Here is a 24,332-nt window from a genome sequence, read left to right as displayed (position 1 = left end):
TTCTTAAATGCAACAGAGTTTGAGCTGCTTGCAGCTTTGCCTTTGGGCAGGGAGTTTGTTACAAAAAGAGGGAGGCAGGGTGATGAGGAACAACAAAAGGATAGGCATTCAAGTCATTAAGGGATGGGGAGCCTTTTTCAGGTTGCGGGCCACACATGAGAAGCAAATAAAAAAAGCCCCTCACTGATGTGGCCCTCGACTGAGAAGGAAAAAGGCCCTCCCCACACTCCCCTCGCACATCAGAGCCTAGCAAGGTCCAGCCTACTAGATTTTGTGTGCTCCAGCCGCATGGTCAGGCAGTGAGGGGGCTGGAGTGCTAGCACAAGCTCCCCAATGCTGGGGGAGAGAGGGGCGCCCTGAGCCTCAGGAGTCAGACCCAGGCAAGTCAGGGGCCGCATCCAGCCCCCGGGTCTGAGGTAACGGAAGTGTTGTGCTGCTGGGATTTGCATTTGAATCACTGTGTTAAACTTATAAATGTTCTTGGAAAAGGAGCGAACAGGGACTATGGCTGTTAGCTATCGGGTAACAGAACAGCTGACTAACCGCGTGAATTCTCAGCGGTTACATGACTATTCTATAGTCCGTGGGGGTGACACGGCGCGTTGGGGGTCCCCCGTCTCCTGCACCCCGAAATGGCACAAACAGACTGCACCAGCCGGTGGAATAGAGGAAGTTTATTGCCTCTCCAGGATACAGCACAGCACAGATGTAATCTGGTCACAGAGCTGGGCTAGGATGCCTCAGGCCCCCTTGAGATGGGGGGGAGACTGGGCCCCTAAACTCCAGCCCCTCTCCCTAGGCTGTGTCCTCCATGCTCCCAGACAGCAACTAACTCACACTCTTCCAGCCCTGCCCCCCAGCCAGGGCAGCATTCCACCTTCCTTTGTTCCTCTCCATGGGGGGTGTCTGGTTCAACAGGTTTGGCGTTACCTTTGCATAGTGAGGTTTTCCCTGCTGGGTCTTGCTCCAGACAGCAGAGGTCACCACAGCCCAGCAAGTACCCCCACTACGTCACAGGGGGGTAGCCAGCAGCCAGAGCAATCTGGCCCCACTCCTGGGGAGCTCTCGGCCATCCTGCGCTGCTGGCGCTCTATCAGAGGCAGCAGTGTGGGGTGCCAGGCAGGAGCCAGTCTGTCAGGGGAGCCAGTTTAAAAACCAGCTCCCTGCACATACGGGGTGCCTGCCACCCCGCCCTGCTGCCTCTGCTACATGCCTCTTTATGCCCTGCAGGGGGTCCGAGCTCCCCGTGGACAGAGGCTGCCAAGGAGGCGGGAGCAGGGGAGGCTGCCGCGAAGCAGCCTCTGTCCATGGGGAGCTTGGCACTTGATAGAGGCAGCAGCATGAGCAGGGGCAGGTGGCAACATAGAGCCGATGCTGGGGGGAATCAGCTTTTAAGCCGGATCCCCCCAGCACTGGCTCCTGCTCTGATACAAGGCAGCAAGCAGTGGAGGGGATGGGAGAGGGAGAAAATGCAAGTAGTCGACTAGATTAACCAATGCACTTAGGCTTAGGCTAGTTGGCTACACATTCACATTCCTAACAGGGACTAACCCAAAGCTGACTGCAAAGAGTAACAAAGGGATTTCACAAAATTGGGCGATTGGACAACACAAGGCCCGATGGAATTCACTGTTGATAAGTGCAAAGTAATGCAAATGCAAAAAATATAATCCTAACTATAGACACAAAACTAATGGGGTCTAAAATAGCTGTTACCACTCAAGAAAGAGATCTTGGAATCATTGTGAATACTTCCCTGAAAACATCTGCCTAATGTGCAGTGGCAGTGCACTAAAAAGCTAACCGAATATTGGGAATCATTAGGAAAGGAACAGATAAGACAAAATACCAAATTGCCTCTACATAAAGTAATTGCATATCCACATCTTGAATACTGCATGCAGATCTGGTCGCGCCATCTTAAAAAAAAATCTATTGGATTTGGAAAAGGTACAGAAAGGGCAAAAAAAAATGATTAGGGGTAAGGAACAGTTTCCATATGAGGAGAGATTGATAAGACTGGGACTTTTCAGCTTGGAAAATAAAAGACTAACGGATAGGAGAACGTGCTAGAGGTCTAGAAAATAATGAATGGTGTGGAAAAATAGAATAAGGAATTGGTATTCATTCCTTCACTAACGTAACAAGAAGCTGACCCAATTCAATTTACAGACAGAAGATTTAAAACAAAAACAGAACTAATTATTTCTTCACAGGCAACTTGTGGAACTCCTTGCCAGGGGATGGTGGAAAGGCCCAAACTGTAACAGGGTTCCAACCAGAACGAAATAAGTTCAAGGAGGATGGGTCCATGAATGGCTACTAGCCGGAATGGGCAGGAATGGTGTCCCTAGCTTCTGTCTGCCAGAAGGTGGGAATAGGCAACAGGAGATGGATCATGATGAATGCCTCTCTCCATGTTTTCAGAAGCACCAGGCACTCACCACTGTTGGAAGACAGGATACTGGGATAGAAGGAACTTTGATCTGACCCTGTATGGCCGCTCTGATCTTATATAGAGCTGAAATATATCTGCCCCCTCGCTGTAACCCACTGGACCCCACTCCACTTACAAAGCTGATGTAGAGCCCAGGAGTCCTGACAGGATCGGTCTCTTTGCACTGAGGCTATGTCTAGACTGCAGGCTTCTTTCAGAAGAAGCTTTTCCAGAAGAGATCTTCCAGAAAAAACTTCTTTTGAAAAAGAGCGTCCACACTGCCAAAGCGCATTGACAAAGCAATCTGCTTTTTTGAAAGATAGCGTCCACATTGATTGGATGCTATCTCGCATTTAAGTTGTGATTACTATGGACAGAGTGGCCACCAGGGCACCTGTGCTTGTTCCTGGAGATGACTTTATTTAATTTATTTATTTATTTATTATTAAAGAAAGAATACACTCTTCCCCATCCACACATGCCTTTTTCCGAAAGAGCTCTTTCAGAAAAAGGCTTCTTCCTTGTAGAAAGAGGTTTACCGCTGTGGGAAAAACCCCTGCGTTCTTTCAACTTTCTATCAAAAGAACACAACTGCAGTGTGAATATAAGTGTAGTTTTTCTGGGAAAACGGACATTTTTCCAGAAAAACTCTGCAGTGTAGACATACAGAGTTAGGAACAAAGAAAGAAAATACATTAAAATGTTAAGGCTAACCAGTGTCCCTTAAGTGACTTGCCACAAGATGTCAGAATATGTTAGAGCTGAGTGGATCTAATATTTAATTTTCTTTTTTATATAGGATTTAGATACAGTGCTCCTGTCAGCTAACTGCTAAACTGTCTGCCCCAAAAAGTTGAGTTTTCCAGTACTTTGATAGCACCTGGCTAGAGATGATGTTGGGTGGGGGGGAGGTCGGATGGCACTAGTTCTTCCCGCAATTTGGTGGTTGGCTTGTGCTGAACATGCTCGGTAACACTGCTGAAGCCTCTGTCCTCAGAATGCCTTCCCCGCGATCTCACTCTCTTCCCCCGTCCCAATCACACTACAGGCAGTCCCCGACTTACGCGGATCCGACTTATGTCGGATCCGCACATATGAACGGGGCTTTTCTCGTCCCGGAGCTCATGGTTGGCGAGTCACCACCCGTGTCCTCCGGGGCGAGAAAAGCTTCTCCCGGTCTCCCTGGTCTGCAGGGGGGGTCCAGCAAAGCCGCTGGACCCCCCCAGCAGACCAGGGGGACAGGAGCAAAGCCTTGGAGCACGCCCGCAGCGGGACAGCTCAAGCGCGCCTGGGCTGTCCTGCTGCGGGCGTGCTCCAAGGCTTTGCTCCCTGTCTCCCTGCAGACCAGGGAGACGGAGAGCAAAGCTGCGGAGCACGCCCGCAGCAGAACAGCCCGGACGCACTTGAGCTGTCCCGCTGTGGGTGTGCTCCGCGGCTTTGCTCTCCGTCTCCCTGGTCTGCAGGGAGACGGGGAGCAAAGCCTTGGAGCACGCCCGCAGCGGGACAGCCCAGGCGCACTTGGGCTGTCCCGCTGCGGGCGTGCTCCAAGGCTTTGCTCCCCGTCTCCCTGGTCTGACCAGCAGACCAGGGAGATGGGGAGCAAAGCCTCGGAGCACGCCAGCAGTGGGACAGCCGCGGCGCGCCTGGACCGTCCCGCTGCCCACGTGCTCTGCGGCTTTGCTCCGCGTCTCCCAGGTCAGCAGACCAGGGAGACGGAGCAAAGCCGTGGAGGACTTGGGCGGTCCCGCCACCCCCGTCTCCCTGGTCTGCTGGGGGGGGGGGTACAGCTAGTGCCCCCCCCCAGCAGACCAGGCTTTTCTTGCCTACCCCTGGGGTAGAGCAGCTGGGGGCTGCCGGGTTGGTCCTGCAGCGCTGCTCCGGACCAACCCAGCAGCACCCTAGCTGCTCTGCCCCAGGCGTCCTGATTCAGCCGCTGCTGGTCAGTTTCAGCAGCGGCTGAATCAGGACGCCTGGGGCAGAGCAGCAGGGGTGCTGCTGGGTTGCTCCAGTAGCGCCGAGGAGCCGTGCTACTGGAGCAACCCAGCAGCACCCCAGCTGCTCTGCCCCAGGCGTCCCCAAGTCAGCCGCTGCTGAAACTGACCAGCGCTGACTACAGGAAGCCTGAGGCAGAGTTGCTCTGCCCCGGGCTTCCTGGAATCAGCCGCTGATCAGTTTCAGCAGCAGCTGACTTGGGGACACCTGGGTTTCTTAAGTTGAATCTGTATGTAAGTCAAAACTGGCATCCAGATTCAGCCGCGGTTGAAACTGATCAGTTTCAGCAGTGGCTGTCGCCAGTTCCGACTTACATACAGATTCAACTTAAGAACAAACCTACAGTCCCTATCTTGTACGTAACCCAGGGACTGCCTGTATGCACTGGTAAGCCCTCCCTACCAAAATCTGAAATGGCACCTCTGGCATCCAGGCACATACCAGAGAACCATGACTGGTGGTTCTTGGTATCTCTTGTGAGAGGCCCCTCTGCAGGACCTCAATGACAGCACTCATGCAGGCGCATTGTAGCTTAGGATACAGAGGTCAACAGGCATGATCCTTAAATGGGTACCCATGCGCCACCTGCCTCCTGTACAACCACCCAACAGAATATTCATACTATGGTTAGGACTGATCTGCATCGGTGCGTAAGAAGATGAGGTCATGTTTAGGAATAGTTCTGGTAAACAGGATAAAAAAAATGTGTGATATAAGCCTCCATATTTCAGAGCATGTGCTACAGGTTGAACCTCCCTAATCTGGCACTGAACCAGAGAGTTTGTCAGAGCCCAGGAGGTCAATATTGTCTAGCAGCATTGCTAACATTTCCACAGCTTACTGAGCTCTTAGAAGATACTTAGGGGTACATTAGCACTAAAGAACAGCACAGAACACGGAGAGCCAGGACTGGTGACTGTAAACAGACTTTATGGAACCACAGGAAAACTGGCCACACCCATGAAAAGTAGACATCTGGCTAACTAAAATCATGCCAGATCACGGATGTTGCTGGATTAGAGAGCATTATGACTGAACCTATTTGAAAATAACTCTGTTATTATGAACTCCTGCAAAGCGGCTCCTTCAGTACTCAGTAGGATGAATCCAACCTTCTCCAAATTACTGACCCCAGTTTTGGTAATTAAAATGTTTCCTTAATTATTAGCCCTCAGCTGGAGGAAACTCATTAATTTTAATGCATTATTGTATTTTAGCATGACCTTTTGCAATGGTTGTACTGTGCTTTGAAGATGGACGATTTAGACTGTGTCTCCTGTGCTGGATAAGAAACTCCAGAGAAGCAGGCAGATATGTCAAGACAATGCTTCAATTTACAAGTTCAATTTCTTGCTATCTAGAAAAGGATTACCTGGGTATATATCTTTGGCTGGTGGTGTGACTAAGGAAAAATTGATGGCTTTTCCCAAGTTTTACATATCTGGAAAAACTCGGGTGCAATGTTAAAGCAAGCAGGTTTTTTTGGTAGGCCAGAGGAATTTAATTTAATTGAAATGTTATTGAATAATACTGATTCCACTTTCCAAACTTGAGTGCCTCTTTCAATACAAATCCTCATTTAGGGCCTGATACAAAGTCCAATGAAAACAGCAGAAATATCCCCATTAACTGCCATGGACTTCAGATAAATCCGCTCAACAGCTATAACCTCATTTAAGTTGCCTATATAGCACTTGCTAGGACTAAACCAGATACTCAGATACTTAACTTCAGATATGCAAATGTGAAAAGTAGAACCACGAGTCCCCATGAAAAACAGATGATAGACACATCTATCTTACAAGGCTATCTCAATAAGTAACATTTTACATAAAAATAATTACATAATCCTATGCTGGTGTTCTTTACAGTCTGTAGCTTAAATCTTAAGAAATAAAAACAACCCAGGAAACTACAGACCAGTCAGTTTAACTTCTGTGCCAAGGAAGATAATGGAGCAAGTAATTAAGGAATCCATCTGCAAACACGTGGAAGATAATAAGGTGATAGGGAACAGCCAGCATGGATTTGTACAGAACAAATCATGTCAAACCAATCTGATAGCTTTCTTTGATAGGATAACAAATCTTATGGATAAGAGAGAAGAGGTAAATGTGGTATACCTAGACTTTAGTAAGGCATTTGATACAGTCTCGCATGATCTTATCAATAAACTAGGCAAATACAACTTAGATGGGGCTACTATAAGGGGGTGCATAACTGGCTGGATAACTGTTGTCAGAGAGTAGTTATTAACGGTTCACAATCATGCTAGAAGGGCATAACAAGTGGGGTTCCTCAGGGGTCTGTTTTGGGAACGGTTCTGTGTAATATCTTCATCTACAATTTAGATATTGGCATAAAGAGTACACTTATTAAATTTGCAGATGATACCAAGCTGGGAGGGGTTGCAACTGCTTTAGAATTTATAATTCAAAATAATCTGGACAAACTGGAGAAATGGTCTGAGGTGTAAATAGGATGAAGTTTAATAAGGACACATGCAAAGTGCTCCACTTAGGAAGGAACAATCAGTTTCATGCATACAGAATGGGAAGCGACTGTCTAGGAAGGAGTACTGAAGAAAGGAATCTAGGGGTCATAATGGACCACAAGCTAAATATGAGTCAACACTGTGATGCTGTTGCAAAAAAAGCAAACATGATTCTGGGATGCATTAACAGGAGTGTTGTGAGCAAGACACGAAAAGTCATTTTCCACTCTACTCCGCGCTGATTAGGCTTCAATTGGAGTATTGTGTCCAGTTCTGGGCACCACATTTCAAGAAAGATGTGGAGAAACTGGAGAAGGTCCAGAGAAGAGTAACAAGAGAAAGGTGTAGAGAATATGAAGTATGAGGGAAGACTGAAAGAACTGGGCTTGTTTAGTTTAGAAAAGAGAAGACTGAGAGGGGACATGATAGCGGTTATCAAGTACCTAAAAGAGTGCTACAAGGAGGAGGGAGAAAAATTGTTCTCCTTGGCCTCTGAGGATAGGACAAAAAGCAACGGGCGTAAACTGCAGCAAAGGAGATTTAGGTTGGACATTAGGAAAAACTTCCTGTTGGGGTGGTTAAACATGAATAAATTGCTTAGGGAGGTGGTGGAATAGTGGAATCTCTATCTCTGGAGATATTTAAGAGCAGGTTTCATAGATATCTATTAGGGATGGTCTACTCTAGACAGTGCTTGGTCCTGCCATGAGGGCAGGGGACTGAACTTGATGACCTCTCAAGGTCCATTCCAGTTCTAGTGTTCTATGGTTCAGCATAGATGCTCACCCAGCTGACCTAATGCTTAATCGCTTATTGAAATAGTATTTCTGCTGCTCCCAACAATTTTTACATAGAACTCTGCTTGATTAGAAGACACTGTCTTTGGAAAGAAAAGTCCACAGTTAGTTCATCACAGTTAGTTCACTTATCCATCCAGTTCTATTCAGAAGCAAACTCCATTTGCATTGGAATGCTGACGTATAATCAGGTCTGGAAGAAAACTGTGGTCACCCAATGGCACAAAATATAGCAAGACATTGGAATGGAAGTGGTTGGTTTTAAACTTACTAGCAACTGACAGAGGAGTCAGTTGCATAAATATGAAGAGAACTGAATGGTACTAGTCTGAGATTAGCTGTACACCCTTCTAAGGCCATGTCTACACTAGACCTTAAGCCGAGCTTCAAGGAAATCAACTCCAGCTACTTAGAATACATAGCTGGAGTCATCTTACCTTAAGCCGAGCTTGGCGGCGTTCCCAGAGCAGGAGGCTTATGGGAGAAAACACTCCTGTTGGCTTCCTTACTCCTGGCAAGAGCAGGAGTATTGGATGCCAGTGAGGGCGCCCTCTGAGTTTGATTTAGCGAGTCTTAACTACACTCACTAAATCGAACTCCGGAAGATAGATCACGGCAGTGGCTATCTTCCTTCTAGTGCAGACAAGCTCTGTATTGTGTCTGTTCCTTGGTGACTCAAATAAGTATTTTTCACAGGACCTTGGAGCATCATTTGCTGTCTCTCCACTAGAACCTCTACCTTTTAAAAGAACAACAAGAATTCTGTGCAATTCAGTCCAATAGCCTGACTGGCAGCACTTTGCATTATGGCCGACCATGCTTTGAGATCTGACCCTATGAGCTGGCAGAGGCTGGGAACCCTGCAAAGGTGACCCCTTTGGTCCAGTGAAGATACGAATGCATGCTGCCGGCTCATACATCCAGCATGTATTAGTGACCAACCCAGAACAGCACCAAGTTATCGGCACAGGCTGACAGAGTTGGAGAGACTGATGTATGAGTGGTGGAGGAACATGATACTAAGTTAAATAAATAGTTGTGGAGGGATGAGCGAAATCTCCTTGACCCCAATTCCAAGCAACCTACTCTCTGAAGCTCTGCATGGTTCACATTAGCTGGTTACGGGGAAGCTCCTGCTGTAGATCTTACAGACAAGCAAGCCACCAAACCTAATCTATGAAGACACACATTTGGTTAAAAAAAAAAAGCGTACTTAATTTTTGATGTGCATGACAGGCAACGAATAACTGGGTGCTGCTTTTATCTTGCATTTATATATCAAAGAAGGGCGATGTACCATTACAGAACAAAATAAAGTGTCAGACGAACACCTGTCAGTATCATAAAATATGTGCATTTTTATATGCCTTGCTTATTCTTTGAGAGGATCAATGGTTCTGATTTGGTATCTGATGTGCTTGCAAAAGATTATCCCCCACTGTAGCTAAGGAATTGAGCTGACCTGATAGATTTTTTTAATGCATTCTTCTTGCACAGAAATCCTGAATTCTTTAACAGATCAGATGCACCCACTCCCAGGTACAGGGAACTTGGCTTGTAATTTAGGATACTGCCTACTTCATTTGACCAATTTGCACACGCAGGCACAGGGGATTTCTCCTTTAGTGCAAGAATGAAAAAGTTGACATTGTTATTGCTAGTTTTTCTGAGCAATGTAGCAAAGAAGCCACACAGAGAAGCAAACCAGAATCTACAGAACACCGATTTTAAGGTACGGAAAATGATTTACCTCGAGTCACACGCTCACAGCCGAAGAGAACACAACATCTGCAGAGCTGCAGTGCTGCCCCTTAACAGTACAAGCAAAATAGCAGTAATGACAGGAATGATTTTTAATGATGCTTATAAGTGAATTTAGCACTCAGGAAAGGTGCTGCATTGGCAGCAGTGCAAATTGAAGTTTGTTCTCCACCCAACAAGTCTAACACAAGCAACGGCACTGTAAGCTTTCCCTGCATGACCTAACAGGGACCTGAAAAAACTCTCTCTTGGGGTGATCCACGGCTTAGTTTCTGCAGCATAATCCCAACAAAACTCGTGACGGACACTTTTGTGATGTGAACTCCTGACAGCTACACAGTGGATTGAAACCACCCCCCCATTTCATAGTGGCCACCAAACAGCCGTCAGATAACACTGTTGGGTCCCTATCAGCTAAAGTCATACTCTAGTCCATGGCCTCAAGTCGAAAGACTCTGTACCCCATTACCAAGATCACTATGGGTCAGATCCCTCTCTTAATGAATTTGAACTCAATTAACTGCACGGGAGGTTTGCACCACATTGAAGAGTTCTGAATTAAAATTATTCAATTAAGAAAAAGCATATCAAGTAACAATCCATTTAAGTGAATTTATCCCAAGTGAGAAACACCCATTGGAATAAGCGATACTTCCACTGAATGGAAAGGAAACACCTTTTTATTCACTGACCTGGCCCTTACTTGAAAGTTCCCATATGTACTATCTTATGGAACAAATCACGGGTGGGCAATACATCGGGTATGGATTGCCAGGGTCAGGTATGGAGGCTTGCAGCTTGACCTGGCCGCAGATCACCGTTCCCAGCCAATGGGAGATGCAGGATATGGCGTGGACCGGGACACCTCTTCCTGCAGCTCCCATTAGCAGGGAACAGCAATCCACAGCCAACAGGAGCTGCGATCGCCAGTACCTGTTGAGGTGCAAGTAAATACAGCAGCGGCAGCCCGCCAGGGGCTAACCCTGGGGAACCAGATTCAGCCCACAGGATGGTATTTTCTCATACCTGAACCAGATGCTTGCTCTATTAAAAGGGGCTCTTTATACCAAGCATAAACCCACATACAAGCCTTGGTACTCAGATGTTTTTCAGGTTGCTCCTGATCCTAGCAAAATCATGTAGGGCAATAGGGTCAAGCACCATACATATACCCTACACCTTTTCTCCTGAGGCTAGGACAAGAAGCAAGGGGCTTAAATTGCAGCAAGGGAGGTTTAGGATGGACATTAGGAAAAACTTCCTAACTGTCAGGGGGTATGTCTACACTACAAAGTTAGTTCGAACTAACGGACGTTAGTTCGAACTAACTTTAATAGGTGCTACACTAGCGCTCCGCTAGTTCGAATTTGAATCGAACTAGCGGAGCGCTTAGTTCGAACTAGGTAAACCTCATTTTACGAGGACTAACGCCTAGTTCGAACTAGCTAGTTCGAACTAAGGGCTGTGTAGCCCTTTAGTTCGAACTAGTGGGAGGCTAGCCCTCCCCAGGTTTCCCTGGTGGCCACTCTGGCCAACACCAGGGAAACTCTATGCCCCCCTCCCGGCCCCGGATCCCTTAAAGGGGCACGGGCTGGCTACGGTGCCCGTGCCAGGTGCAAGCCTGCCAGCACCCAGCTAGCAGACCCTGCACCTGGCACGGCACAGAGCCACCCACCCGATGCCCCCCAGCCCTCCCCCTCTTCCCGGGACCAGGCTGGCGGCTCCCGGGAGCTTGCCCTGGACCGCAAGAGGCGGGCACCTTCCTGGGCTAGTGCGGACATCGTGGACCTCGTCCACGATCTCCGCACTAGGCACAGGAAAGTGGCCGTCTAGGGCAGGAGAGCTGCCAGCCTGGCCACCCAGGACCAGGTGTACATGAAAATCAAGGGGGTCCACTGAGACCCCCGACCCTGAGCCCTGAGCTTACAATGGCCGTCCTGGGTCAGACCAAAGGTCCATCTAGCCCAGTAGCCTGTCTGCCGACAGCGGCCAACCCTAGGGACCCTGGAGGGGATGGACCGAAGACAGTGACCAAGCCATTTGTCTCGTGCCATCCCTCTCCAGCCTTCCACAAACTTTGGGCAGGGACACCACTCCTACCCTCTGGCTAATAGGACTCCATGGCCCCAACCTCCATGACTTTATCTCACTTCCCTTTAAACTCTGTTCTAGTTCTAGCCTTCACAGCCTCCTGCAGCAAGGAGTTCCACAGGTTAACTATTTGCTTTGTCAAGAACAACAACTTTCTCTTACTAGTTTCAAGCCTGCTACCCATTCCTTTCCTTTGGTGTCCTCTAGTCCTTCTTTATGGGAACTCAGGAAGAACTTTTCTGAATGCACCCTCTCCACCCAACCCCTGCTTTTAGAGACCTCTATCCTGTCCCCTCTCCGTCTCCTCTTTTCTAAGCTGAACAGTCCCAGTCTCTGTAGCCTTTCTTCATCTGGGACCTGTTCCCAACCCCTGATCATGTTAGTTGCCCTCCCCTCTCCCAGCCTCTCTCTTCCCCTCTCCCACCTCCTTTTCCCAGTCTCCCCCAGTTTTTTTCAATAAAGACAGAGTCAATGTTGGAAGAAACGTTATCTTTATTTTGTACATCAATAAGAAGGGGGGCTAGGGAAGGGTAAGTGGAAGGAGGTGAGGGAGGAATGGGGTACGAGCCCCCGATGGGGAGGACTGGGCTGGCTCTGCGGGCTTCTGGGGGTGGAAGCTCTCCTGCAGCCCCCCAATTACTCCCTCTCCCCAGATGGCAGCCTGCCGCAAGTGCAGCCGGGCTGATGGCCGAGTGGTGTGATGTGCCCAGTGTGGGCACTCAGGGCACTCCAAGCCAGAACTTCTTTGCAAGCGGGGCACCCCTTAGAACTGTGTGTCCGGGGTGGGGGTCGGGACCCTTTAAGCGCAGCCCTCGGCTAGCCTGAGACAGCATCTCCATGCTCTAAGTCCTCCTTTTATGCCCTGCCGGCACTGCTTCCGGCCATCCTTAAGCCCTGTTCAGAGTCCACTCAATGTGGACTTACTAGTTCGAACTAGCAAAATGCTAGTTCGAACTAGTTTTTAGTTCTAGATGCGTTAGTTCGAACTAGCTTAGTTCGAATTAACTAATTCGAACTAAGTTAGTTCGAACTAGCGCTGTAGTGTAGACGTACCCAGGGTGGTTAAACACTGAAATAAATTCCCTAGGGAGGTTGTGGAATCTCCATCTCTGGAGATATTTAAGAGGTTAGATAAACATCTAGATGGTGCTTAGTCCTGCCATGATGGCAAGGGACTGGATGTGATGACCTCTTGTGGTCCTGCCAATTCTATATTAGCGTGCACTTACATAGACACCCTTCCCTGGCATATCACCAGAAGTCTCCTGCACAAGTTTAGCTGCAGGACTCCTGCAGTCTGTGAACATCAAGGATTTCCATGGAGTAGAGCACATCATTGTCACGTAGCAGAAAGAGAGACCAAACAAGCATTCTTATGTAAGGGAGAAGCAGACTGAAATTAGGCCCATGTAATATAAAATGAACACAGGTCCTAAAAACTGACTTCTGGAAACAAGCCACATCAAGCCACTGTGCTGGGGATGTTAAATTTAGTTTAATCAACTAGTCGATGGAATTTCTGTTGGTTAGTCAATAAGTTGAACCTGCTGCAGCTCTGCCTTTTAAATGTATTAAGAAACAGCAGGCTCTTAATACATTTAAACGGCTGAAGCACAGCATGAGGAACCCGGTGTGAGCCGGGACAGCTGATTCCCTGCTCATGCCAGGTCCCCGCCACTGTGCCTCTGCTTTTTACATTTAAAAAGCAGAGGTGCAGCATCTGAGACTGGGCATGAGCCAGGAATCAGCTGATTCCTGGCTCACACCCAGTTCCTGCTACCCCTTTGCCTCGCCTGCCCCTTGCTGAGGATGCTGGGGGGAACCAGCTTTTAAACTGGCTCCCCCCAGCACTGGCTCCTGCTGCTCCCCTTGCTCTGATAGAGGCAGCAAGGGGAGGGGAAGCGACTAGTCAAGGGACTAGTCGACTATCCGTTAAGCATAAGCTTACATCCCTACACTGTGCAACTTGAAAATTTCCTCTTAGGCCACTTCGACACTACAGTGGCACACATGCAGCAAGTTATAGTGGATGCCTCCTAGATCAACCAAAGAGATTTTTCTATTGCTATAGGAACTCCACAGCCCCCAGCAACAGTAGCATTCTTCCAACAGCATAGCTGCAGCTATCTGTGGATTTGTGTCACCAGAGCTACGGCACTCAAGCATATAAGTTTTTCACACCCCTGAGCATCATAACTGTGTCATCCTAACTGTGACGTTGAAGCAGCCCAGAAATACTGGTGAGGATAAGTGGGAAAGGGGGAACAATCACACAACACCCAAGAAGAGGAGAAGGAGGCCTGGATTATGTAACCATTGGGGATGTGAGAGTTTAACTGGGGCTGGGAGCCAGCAGCTCCTAGCTCCAGCAGGGGGCCGGGGGCAGGAGTCCTACTGGCTGAGATCCTGCTTTAGTTGGTTAACCAGTTAAACATTTGAGAAACCGGAAGTTTAACTGGTTAATTGCTTAACCAGGATTTTACATCCCTAGTATAAATCAGTGAATTTAAATGCTGAAGGTTATCAATGTAGAATCCCCACACTAAACTCATCTGTGCATGTCAGATAAAGGGGTTTTGTGAATCCAGCTTCTCACCTTCCCATTTAACTCTGCAACACCTGGGTGAACCCTCTCTCTCACATCAGATCTTGTTTATTTGCCTCCTTCTTCCCTCTTGTTTGCTTTGTTGTGGTTTTCCATCTTCCTGGTCTGTACACATACATTTTGACCTTCCTTGTCATTGTCCCCTCTACGCTCCGCCCCCTCCCCCCCAGCCCATGTTCTCCTCTACCTCTTCTATTTCACATACTTTTTCCTGTAGTCAATACCTCTTATTTTTCCATAGAACCATGTGTAATGAGTGCTACTCTCCTATATGGCCACCAGCCCCCTCCAAATCCCAGATGATCCTGTACACCTGTCTGAGAAACACAATTTGTTTATATTTTTATTACCTAAACTGGTAAAATACATGGGAGAGAAAAGTCGTTGTCCATTCAAGTCTACAGGAATTTGTCAATACCACCCAGCCCACAGTTAGAACTGACCAGAGTTTTCAGGCAGTTTTTGTTAGTAGATGTTTGCAAACACCTTTTTTATTGTATTGTTACTGGACTAGATTTTCACCTGGGATAAACAGGCATAGCTCCATTTACCCCAGCTGGGAAGCGGACTTGTTTTTATTATTTGTAATGCAGAAGTACCCAAAGAACCTGTGGGGAAAATACACTCCCTGCCCCACAAAGACTTACAATCTAATGGCAAGAACAAACAAACAGTTCTGCTGCAGTGGACACTATTCCTTTCTATAACTCACATTCCAGTTCCAAGGGATGAGAATTCTTTGGGTATTTCTGACAGTCTTTATTTACTATCGGGCAGTGCTTTTTAAATGTGATTTACCACAGCTGTAAACTCCTTGAGACTTATTCCCAGTAGCCCTCACTGCAAATATTCCATCTAATCAATCCTCAATTACTATGCAAATACATCCGATAGGCTACTGATATCTTTCCTTTCAAATACTTAATACATAATTAATGATCGTTCTAATGGCACAGAAGACTCCAACCAAAAGAACCTCTCGCTATAATTTATACATACACAGCTAAAGAAAATTGGTTTATGGAGGGACTTATCATTCAGGATTTTTGCAATCTCCTGGGAAGGCAATGGATAGTATTGGCAATCAGTAAACGCTGATACTGTACTTCAGGGCCTCAAAACAATACCCTACATAACAAAATATGAATGATGGTGAATTTTCACAATCCTAACATTACATAGTGTATAAAGAGCTGGATCTGGAAATCCTTACTCAGGGAAAACTCACATTACTACAAGCCTTTACTTAAGAGAGTAAAAACATCAATCTATGCAGACCATATGTACTGAGTCTGCTAAGTGATGACCTATATTTTAACAATAAAAAGTTACCTATAAAAATAGCTTGTACAGGCCATTTCCCTTTAAATAGGCAGATACAGCAGAATTTCACATTACATTAAATTTAAACAAGAGTGAAGTGAACGAACCTGGTCTTCACACTGTTTTTATAGGATTTGCTCTTTGGCTTTTACAATAGTAAAATGCATTTCTGAAGCCATTTTTATACATGAGATGCTATAATTAGCGAAAATTTGGAAAATTAAAGAAAATTTTAATATTTGTGTATCAGATGTATGTGTATACAAGCAAAGTTCTACCCAGAATAACATTACAGGATTATCAACACCCATCATACTTAAACCATTACTCAGAGGATAATTCTCTAAACTGTATGAATGATCACTTAAGAGACTTAAAGAAGAGGTCTATGGAGATCAAAAGCCCATCTCTTTCAACAGAAGTTGGTCCAATAAAATATGTTACCTAGATGCCTCATCCTTCTATACAGCAAAACAAAAATGTGTCTGGACATTACTACTTATATATATGCATCCTATATAAATTATTCCAAGAGTGTCTACTAATCCCCCTTCCCTTGAATCCTTTTATTAAGAAAAACCTGGCTTTAAAAACTTTGCTCTCCAGAGTTGCAATGGATGAGTGTTCACTAGCTGCTGTGCAGAAATCGGTGCACAACAAAATCCATAGAGGTAAATTCTGTGATATGGTCCTGTTTACCTGGTAACATGGCTACATGAAATGTGCAGAAAGGGAGAATTAAAGGGAGCATGCTGGGAAGGACAATACATTAGACATGTTACTGAGTTTGAAGAACAGTAAGCATTGTACCTATAATGGTTTTGATTTGCTTTACCCGTTCCTATAAGCACAACTTTCAAATGAATTGTCAGGCTTCTTTAAAAGAGAGATTTACAAGTTTTACATTAAAGGAAGAAAAACAAAAATATAATTTACACTATAATAATGCCACATAATACCATTGTTTTAATTCTTTATTAGAAATTAAGCTAGCTGTGGCAAGTGAATTAAACCCTTCAAAGACTGAAATGTTGCCAAATTCTGTTTTGACAGGTCTTATGTTTCTCAAAGAATTTCTCATTTCACTTTACTTGAGACTTATAAATGACATCGCATATCAAGGAATATGTTCCCCTCCTAATACTGCCGGGTAGATCAAGTGTCATCCTCCATGAAATTATTAGTTTTTTTTATAATAATTCATTTTGTTCTGGGACAATTTGACGTTCAGTCTTATTGATTTAATCTATGTTGAGTGGGGTGAGTGGTCCTGGTGGAGTTCCTGGAGAGTGTCATAGATCCTGCACCTCGGAGATGTGGGAAGCTCTCTGAAGTAGGAATGTCACCAGTTAATGGGTAACCAGTTTACTGGCAGTCCAGCCAGACTGTAGCAGCCGCCCGCCCGAGATGGGCAGAGGGCTGCTCCAGCCCCCCAGCCGGGCCCATCGCACCACACTGCTAGTGATGGGGAACTCCAGCTCAGCTGGACCCACCACGCTGCACCACGTGCACTACAGCCCGGCCCAAGCTGCCCACAGCCGTGCGGCACAGCCCGGTCCAACCTAGCCTAGCCTGAGCAGCCCTCCACCCACAGTACAGTGCAGTAGGCCTGGCCCAAGCAGCCCACAGCCATGGGGTGCCCGGCCTAGAACAGCCCACAGCGCAACAGGTCCAGCCAGGCTGGAGCAGCCCCCTGCCAGTGCCACACTGTGGGTGGAAGGCCACTCCCGCCCCGCCAGGCCCACACACCACAGGGCTGCATTTAACCACTTAACTGATTACACGGGATTTTATGTCCGTGCTCTCAAGGGTCACCTTTGGATGGAGGGATGGGTTGTAGAGCAAACCAACCCATAGCTACAGCCTGAACCGGGTCACAGCCCCAGTCAAATTTGGCCCAGACTCCCTTCATCCATGATGACCAAGGGGCAGCAGGCGAAAGCTGAATAAGCAGCTCTGTGACCTGGTACCCCCTGGCTGGAGCAGGGTGCGAAGGCCCAGTCCGTGGGGGAGACACTGCAGAAGCCGCCGCGTGAGGTGAATTTCTCATTTTATCCCTTGCTTTTCCATTTTACTTCGTATTTATGGAAGAAGAAAAAACCACAGGGCTCCACACACGTGCCCCCAAAAGGTTGATGCTTATTTTTATGTTGACATGAATTTTGAGGGCTGATCAAAAGTCTAAACTGCAGCCTGTGCTAACAGTCACCCACTGGCTGGGAATAGCAGTCCACGCTACCCAACACTGCCCTGCTCAACGGAAATGGGAAGGTTGCCTCAGCAGAGCTAGAGTACAAATCAGGGTACGGCTACACTGCACAGCTCTTTTGGGATACCAGAGGTATCCCAAAATAGCTACTCCATGTCTACACAAGCTGCCCGTTATTTCAAAATATTTTTCTAAATAATGAGTGCGCTATTTCAGCATCCAGGTAAGCCTCGTTCTATGAGGGTGCAAACTGTGTATCTTATTTCGAATTTAGGGTGCTGTGTAGATGCACCCACAATCTCTAAGCCTCTCTGCTGAGACTACTAACAAAGGGCAGGATGCCAGTCTCCTTCCTGAGGGCCAAATTCTACGTTCCATGCAACCCCATGACTATACGAGGATGTAAATCAATGCAACACAGGTTGAACCTCCCTAATCCGGCACTATCTGTGGTCCGGCATGATTTTAGTTAGTCGGGTGTCCACTTACCATGGGTGCAGCCATGTTTCCTGCAGTCCCCTAAAGTTTGTTTACATCCACCAGTCCTGGCTCTCAGGGTGTGTCTACACTGCACCCTTACCTCAAAATAAGGTATGCAAATTGCGCTATGCAAATTGCGTAGCTTATTTCCAGGTAATTTTGAAATAAAGCGCTATTCCAAAACATCCCTTAACTCTCATGGCAAAAGGTTTACAGGGATGTCGGAATAGCGAGACCATTATATTTCGAAATAACGGGCATGCTCAAAAGACATGGAATAGCTATTTTGGGATACTTCTAGTACCCCAAAATAGCTTTGCAGTGTAGACATAGCCTCAGGCTGCGTCTGGACTGGCATGATTTTGTGGAAATACTTTTAACGGAAAAGTTTTTCCATTAAAAGTATTTCCGCAAAAGAGCGTCTAGATTGGCAAGGATGCTTTTGTGTAAAAAGTGTTTTTACGCAAAAGCATCCGTGCCAATCTAGACGCGCTTTTGTGCAAGAAAGCTACGATGTCCATGTTAGCCATCGGGCTTTCTTGCACAAAATATTAAGGTGCCTGTCTACACTGGCCCTCTTGCACAAGTATTCTTGCACAAGAGGTCTTAGCCCTGAGCGGGAGCAGGAAAATATTTGCACATGAAGCACTGCTTTTGTACATTACAAAGTCAGTGCTCTTGCGCGAATTCAAGCAGCCAGTGTAGACAGATGGCAAGTTTTTGTGCAAAAGCAACTGCTTTTGCACAAAATCTTGCCAGTCTAGATGCACCCTCAGTGTTCCATGCTGTTATTTAGCTCTAATTTACCCCCAAATGTCTTCTAAGAGCCCAGTGAGCAGTGGAAGTGTTCGTAATGCTGCTAGACAATATTGACCTCTCATGGTTCGGGACCAGACTACAGAGGTTCAACTAGTATTGCGCCCTAAGTACTGCTGTGCCATAACCCAGAATATTAACTGGTTTCTCTGGTATGGGCAGCTGTCTATTAGGAATTGCCCTGTTCAGTCCAATGAAATCAAATGTCCTTTTCCTTACCTCCTGACCAATCCAATCTCTTAACCCAAATGCGTGGGAGCTATTAAGCAACTGCACTTTATTTTCTTTTTTGACTCAAACTCCTTTTTGAAAGATTGCACATCAATCCAGATACTGCTATGAACACAGTCAGCTGCTTACAGTCAGGGCTTCTACGGTGCCCTCACTTGGTAGATTTTAAAAGCAAAATAGATCCCAAGGAGCTGCCTGTCCCCCACACACACACCAGCTCCTGAGAAGCAGACTGCCACCCTGCGTGTAAATGCATTTTAACATTTTAACACTCTCAGGTACGTACCCATCCAATTTGGTTTTGGTCAATTTTGCTGAAAAACTGGGATTCTCCTCATGCTGCAGCCATCGCTTGATAGGAGATAGGAGGCCAGATCCTCAGCTGGTGTAAATCAGTTATGTTCTAGACAACAGGCCCACACTCTAAATTCCAAAGTCAGCATCACAATTTTTTTTTAAAACTGTTGTATGTGTGTGTCACACTGCAGACACTGGGAGTCACAGGTGTCCTGATGTTTTTTACAGGTTCTGTCTGGGCCTTGCAAGTTGCCCTTTTAGCACTTCCACAAGCTTTTTCATCCCTCTCTTCTTAGCTTATAGAACCTGCTCCATGAGTTTATTATATGTAAATTTGCAAATACTAATGTAAAAAGCAGAGCCAACAATTACATTAGAACTGTCAGCGTCAACAACAATGCTGATTTTTTTTTCTTCCTTTTCATTAATACCTGTCAGCCCTTCACGGTAACTCATTTCCTTAGGATGACACATAACTATTTCAGTTGTCTCAAGCTTTACATATTACTTGATCCAAATCATTTCTTAGTTACACTCGAGATACAGACACTGCATGTACGCACGTGAGACACAGACAACACAAATACTCACAGAGTATGATCCAAAGCCCACTGAAGGAAGTGGAAAGACTCCCAGCCACTTCAATGAGCTCTGACTCACAGCCAGATTTTGACAGTTACTGCATGCACACGCAATGTGAGGGGACAACACAAGGAATCCCTTTGCTCACTAACTAGAACACTAGAATCTTTTGCTCACTAGATGCAGGAGGCATCTGAGTACACAGTGGAGGGGTACATTGAGGCATACTCTACACCTAAAGGGGTCTGGCTGGACAGTTTGGGAGAGGCCTCCACACCTTTACCGTGCACCTGACAGCCCTTAGAGGCCAACAGCAGTTGGGAGTACATCGTGCAATGCTTCAGGAAAGGTGTGAATGGTAACACAATACTGCATGGGAATGTGCTCCCCCTACAGGCTTTCAGCTTCAGCACTACAACTTCCACACTCCCCAATTTCTGCAGCTCTGGTACGCAAAGTACACAAAACCTTATAACTTTTCTATAAAAGTAACCGTGAACTGTATGAACACTCCATTTACATTCCTGCCTCGGGGACCGGTATAGCAGTACTGCCAAAAATAGTAATTATATAGGAGCATTTTAGTATGCGATAGTACGCAGCATTTTTCTTTCCACCAAAGCAGTATAAATATTATATTTAAATAGTAGCTCATAACACATGATTTTGAAAACAATAACCAAGCGCATGCCTTGTAGCAGCATGGAATTAGAAATGATTTACAGGCACAGATAAAAGGTTTGAAACCACTGTGATCTCGGTCTAGTGAGATAGTTTATACAAGATACATTGAAAAGTGCGTTCACATTTCCATTACAATACCAGTTTTCGGGGATTTTACAGTGTACATTTGCTTTAAAATTAAATCTGGTATTTAACATCTAAAGCATAAGGGATTATTCAAGTGAAGTCTGAACTGTTCAATTGGCCATTTTTATGTGAAAAAAATCCCTCCGCCTGTACACAGGAGGGAAAAGATTGTGCCTTCAGATATATAGTTCTGATTAAAAAACACCAACTTCATTAATTTATTTTAATTATAACAATAAGCACCCATCCAAACTGCTGAGTGCTTTAATTCAGACCACAACCATGACATAAAATACTTCCCTAAACTGCCTTAGTCCCCCACTTGGTAAACTGAAATGATGGAAGTTTATGAAGCAGTGATTTTGATTTTGATTTTTCTGCCTGGGGCCAAAAGAGGGAACACAAATTTTTGCTTTGAAAAATGACTAGTCTTCACATGGACAAAAACTTTTTCAACAAAATATCCCCCACCATCTTTAATAAGCAGACTCAGTGAGATGCTTCCCAACTACCTTTCCCTAACACAAGATGCTGTGAAAGCCAAGTTCAACAAATTGATATTCAAGGATTCCTTGGACCTTCGTTATTGACAGGTAGAAAGTCATGGACTTCTACCACGATTGACCCTGCCAACATATGAATAACTTTATGTGCACGGTACAGGATCACTCACTGACCTGCTAAAAAGCCCAGTCAAGTCACTCCCACTGGGTTGATGCCTTTTACAGTGACTCATGTGCATCAGCATTTGCAGGAGCGGAGACTTGGACCATAAATGACCACGCAAACTAATATGCCACAGAGGAGTCCCCAGAACCCTTCGGCTTAGGGAGGTGCAGTTGGTTCATTTCACTTGTATCTAACACTACCACAAGCACACACACACAAAGGGGGGGGCTCTGTTAAAGTGACACCAGAAGCTCTAAGACTAGGAGAAAGTGAAGACTGGGATGCAAATACTCGCCCATTCCGGGGCGGCTCCCCAGCCCGACTGAATCTGGAGGGGCTGCTACATTCTACGGCCTGACCCGCAGCAGCAGGGGCACGAAGCGCTGGGTTTCAGTCCCCCCCCCCCCCCCACGGGCCCCCTCTCCCCGGCTCGCCAGGGAACTCGCCACGGCCCGGCTCGCGCGGGTTTCTGCCGAACCCGTACTAGCCTCCCCTGATCGCGGGGGCTGTGCCCATGCGCGGGGGGGCTGCGCTGCTTTCCCCGGGGAGGGAGGATCTGCCCGCCCCTGGGAGCCCGCTCCTCGCCCCATGTCCGCAGCGGAGCGAACTTTGCGCTGCCCGGCCCTGGGGCTGCCCCCAGGCTGCGGATGCTCCGGCCCACGGGGCTCCACGGGAGCCGGCAGCCGCTCCAGCCGGAGGCAGGGCGCGTTTGGCCGCACTGGGCGGCAGCAGGGAGGCGGAGCCCTGCCCAGCAGCCCGAGCTGGCTGCGGGTCACTCGCACCGCAGCCCCCCTCCTGCGCCCCCGGGGGCCGGACACATGCAGGCGGGGCGGCCCGCAGAAAGTTGGCCCCGAAGCAAAACCCACCCTTAAAGCGGGGGGGGGGGAGGGGGCAGGCCGGGGGGGGGGCAGAGCAGCGCTGGGATGAAGGGGACCCCCAGCAGGGCTGCCCCCCTGCAGTACCGGGGGGGGGCAGCGCCGGGCGGAGAAGGGGGCTCGCCCCCCCGCCCGCAGAGAGGGGCGCAGCGGAGCGAGGCCCCGGGGAGAGGTGCCCCCTGGCTCCGCTCCCACCTACCTCGGAGCGTCCCTCCCGCGGCGGGGCTCGGCGCGCCAGCCCGGGCTGCAGTGCGGGGAGCCGGAGCCGGAGCCGAGGAGCCGCCGCTGCTGCTGCTGCTGCGGGCTCCGGGCGCCTCTTTGGCTCTGTTGGGAAAGTTGCAGCGGCCACGCGACGCCCCTTAAACCCGCCTCCCAGCCGGGCCCGGGGGTGGGGGGGGGGGGTTGGAGCTTCACTCACAGCCACGCGCTCACCCCCCGCCGGGCTGGGCGCAGCTGCTGCAGGCGCGCGAGCCTCGGCTCCTTGGATCCGTGCATTTACCGCCGCTGCCAACGCGGGGAAACTTTCCAGCTCCCGGCTGGGCTGGGGCTGGGGGTGGGGATCCTAGGGCTAGCTTGGCTCGCGGGGGCAAGGGGCCGTGCATTGCCTGGGGGGGGCACGAATCGCCTGCAAGGACGAAGGTTCGAGCTTGCACCGAACTGGCCCCCCGGAACTCCTTGCAGCTGTGTGTGCACGAGGATGCAAGCTGCAAAGGGGCGCCGCAGCCCCTAGGAGACAGCGAGCAGCAATAGGGCTGCTCCCGGGTCCTGAAAGCCCCAGGGCTATGGACCGACCCGGTTCCGCAGATTTGCTTAGGAAGGGGCCATGCAAACTTCTGGCCTAATTCAGTGTGCCTGGCTTTGCAGGTGTACGTGCACGCTTTTCCTATGCGCCGCCTGCCTCTCCATTTCCCCCCAAACACACGCAGGGTGGACAGCGGCTCCTTCTAGCTGCCCCCAAGCAAAACTGACTATTTAGTTGGGTTGGTCCTGCCTAGAGCAGGGGGCTGGACTTGATGACCTTCTGAGGTCTCTTCCAGGTCTATGATTCTATGGGAAGGCTGGTTAGAAGCATGGAGGGGGGGGGCGGTCCAGCCCTTGGGCTGTAAATTCTCTCTCTGACCCATGTCCTGAAAAAGTTACAACGCTCATCTAAAAGAATTCCTGAACAGAAAATGTGTATGGACCTAACCAAGTGAGTTATAAGATCAAGAACACATATTCCTGCGCATCCAGAAATATAATCTATGCTATCATGTGCCGAAAGTGTCCGTCTGCTATGTACATTGGACAAACATCTCAGACACTTCGCCAAAGGATTAATGCCCACAAAACAGATATCAGACAAGATCACAAAGAGAAAACAGTTTCTTGCCATTTTAACCAGAAAGGACACTCTCTCAATGACTTGACCACCTGCATTCTGCTACAAAGACCTTTTACATCTGCACTTGAAAGGGAATCCTCTGAACTGTCATTCATGTTAAAATTCGACACTTGCCAACAAGGACTTAACAAACATTTGAACTATCTCACCCATTACCAAGACAGTTTCCCCAATTATCACCTCTAATACCATTAACTCACAAACATCCCACTCTCCCTACCTCTAATATCATCAATTCACAGACACTTACCTTCCTTCCTTCCCCCCCCCCCCCCCCCCGCATTCCCCTCCTGTTCTGTAATGTGATTTGTCCTTTTCATATTTGTTCATTTTTTTAATTGTATCCTTTGGTATATATGGTTGTGACTACTTTCTTCCACTATTTGATCTGAGGAAGTGGGTCTGGCCCACGAAAGCTCATCATCTAATAAACCATCTTGTTAGTCTTTAAAGTGCTACATTGTCCTGCATTTTGCTTC

General features: G+C 47.6%; 1 protein-coding gene across 6 annotated transcripts in view; it reads right to left on the bottom strand.

Annotated features, from left to right (window-relative positions):
• The window catches only part of MEGF11 (multiple EGF like domains 11), a 486,582-nt gene extending 463,658 nt beyond the window's left edge, over positions 1-22,924 (bottom strand). The window contains exon 1 of one of the 6 annotated variants that reach the window (XR_012895692.1): positions 22,669-22,869. The gene's annotated coding sequence lies outside the window, so the exon portion shown is untranslated. Of the gene's footprint in view, positions 1-22,668 lie in introns of all 6 variants that reach the window. The other 5 variants (XR_012895693.1, XM_075896881.1, XM_075896882.1 and 2 more) reach the window with 5 other exon arrangements.
• Positions 22,925-24,332: the final 1,408 nt, after the last annotated feature.

Source organism: Pelodiscus sinensis, chromosome 14 (assembly GCF_049634645.1).
Source record: "Pelodiscus sinensis isolate JC-2024 chromosome 14, ASM4963464v1, whole genome shotgun sequence".
NCBI classification, from domain to species: domain Eukaryota; kingdom Metazoa; phylum Chordata; order Testudines; family Trionychidae; genus Pelodiscus; species Pelodiscus sinensis.
This window is presented reverse-complemented; position numbering and strand designations above follow the sequence as displayed.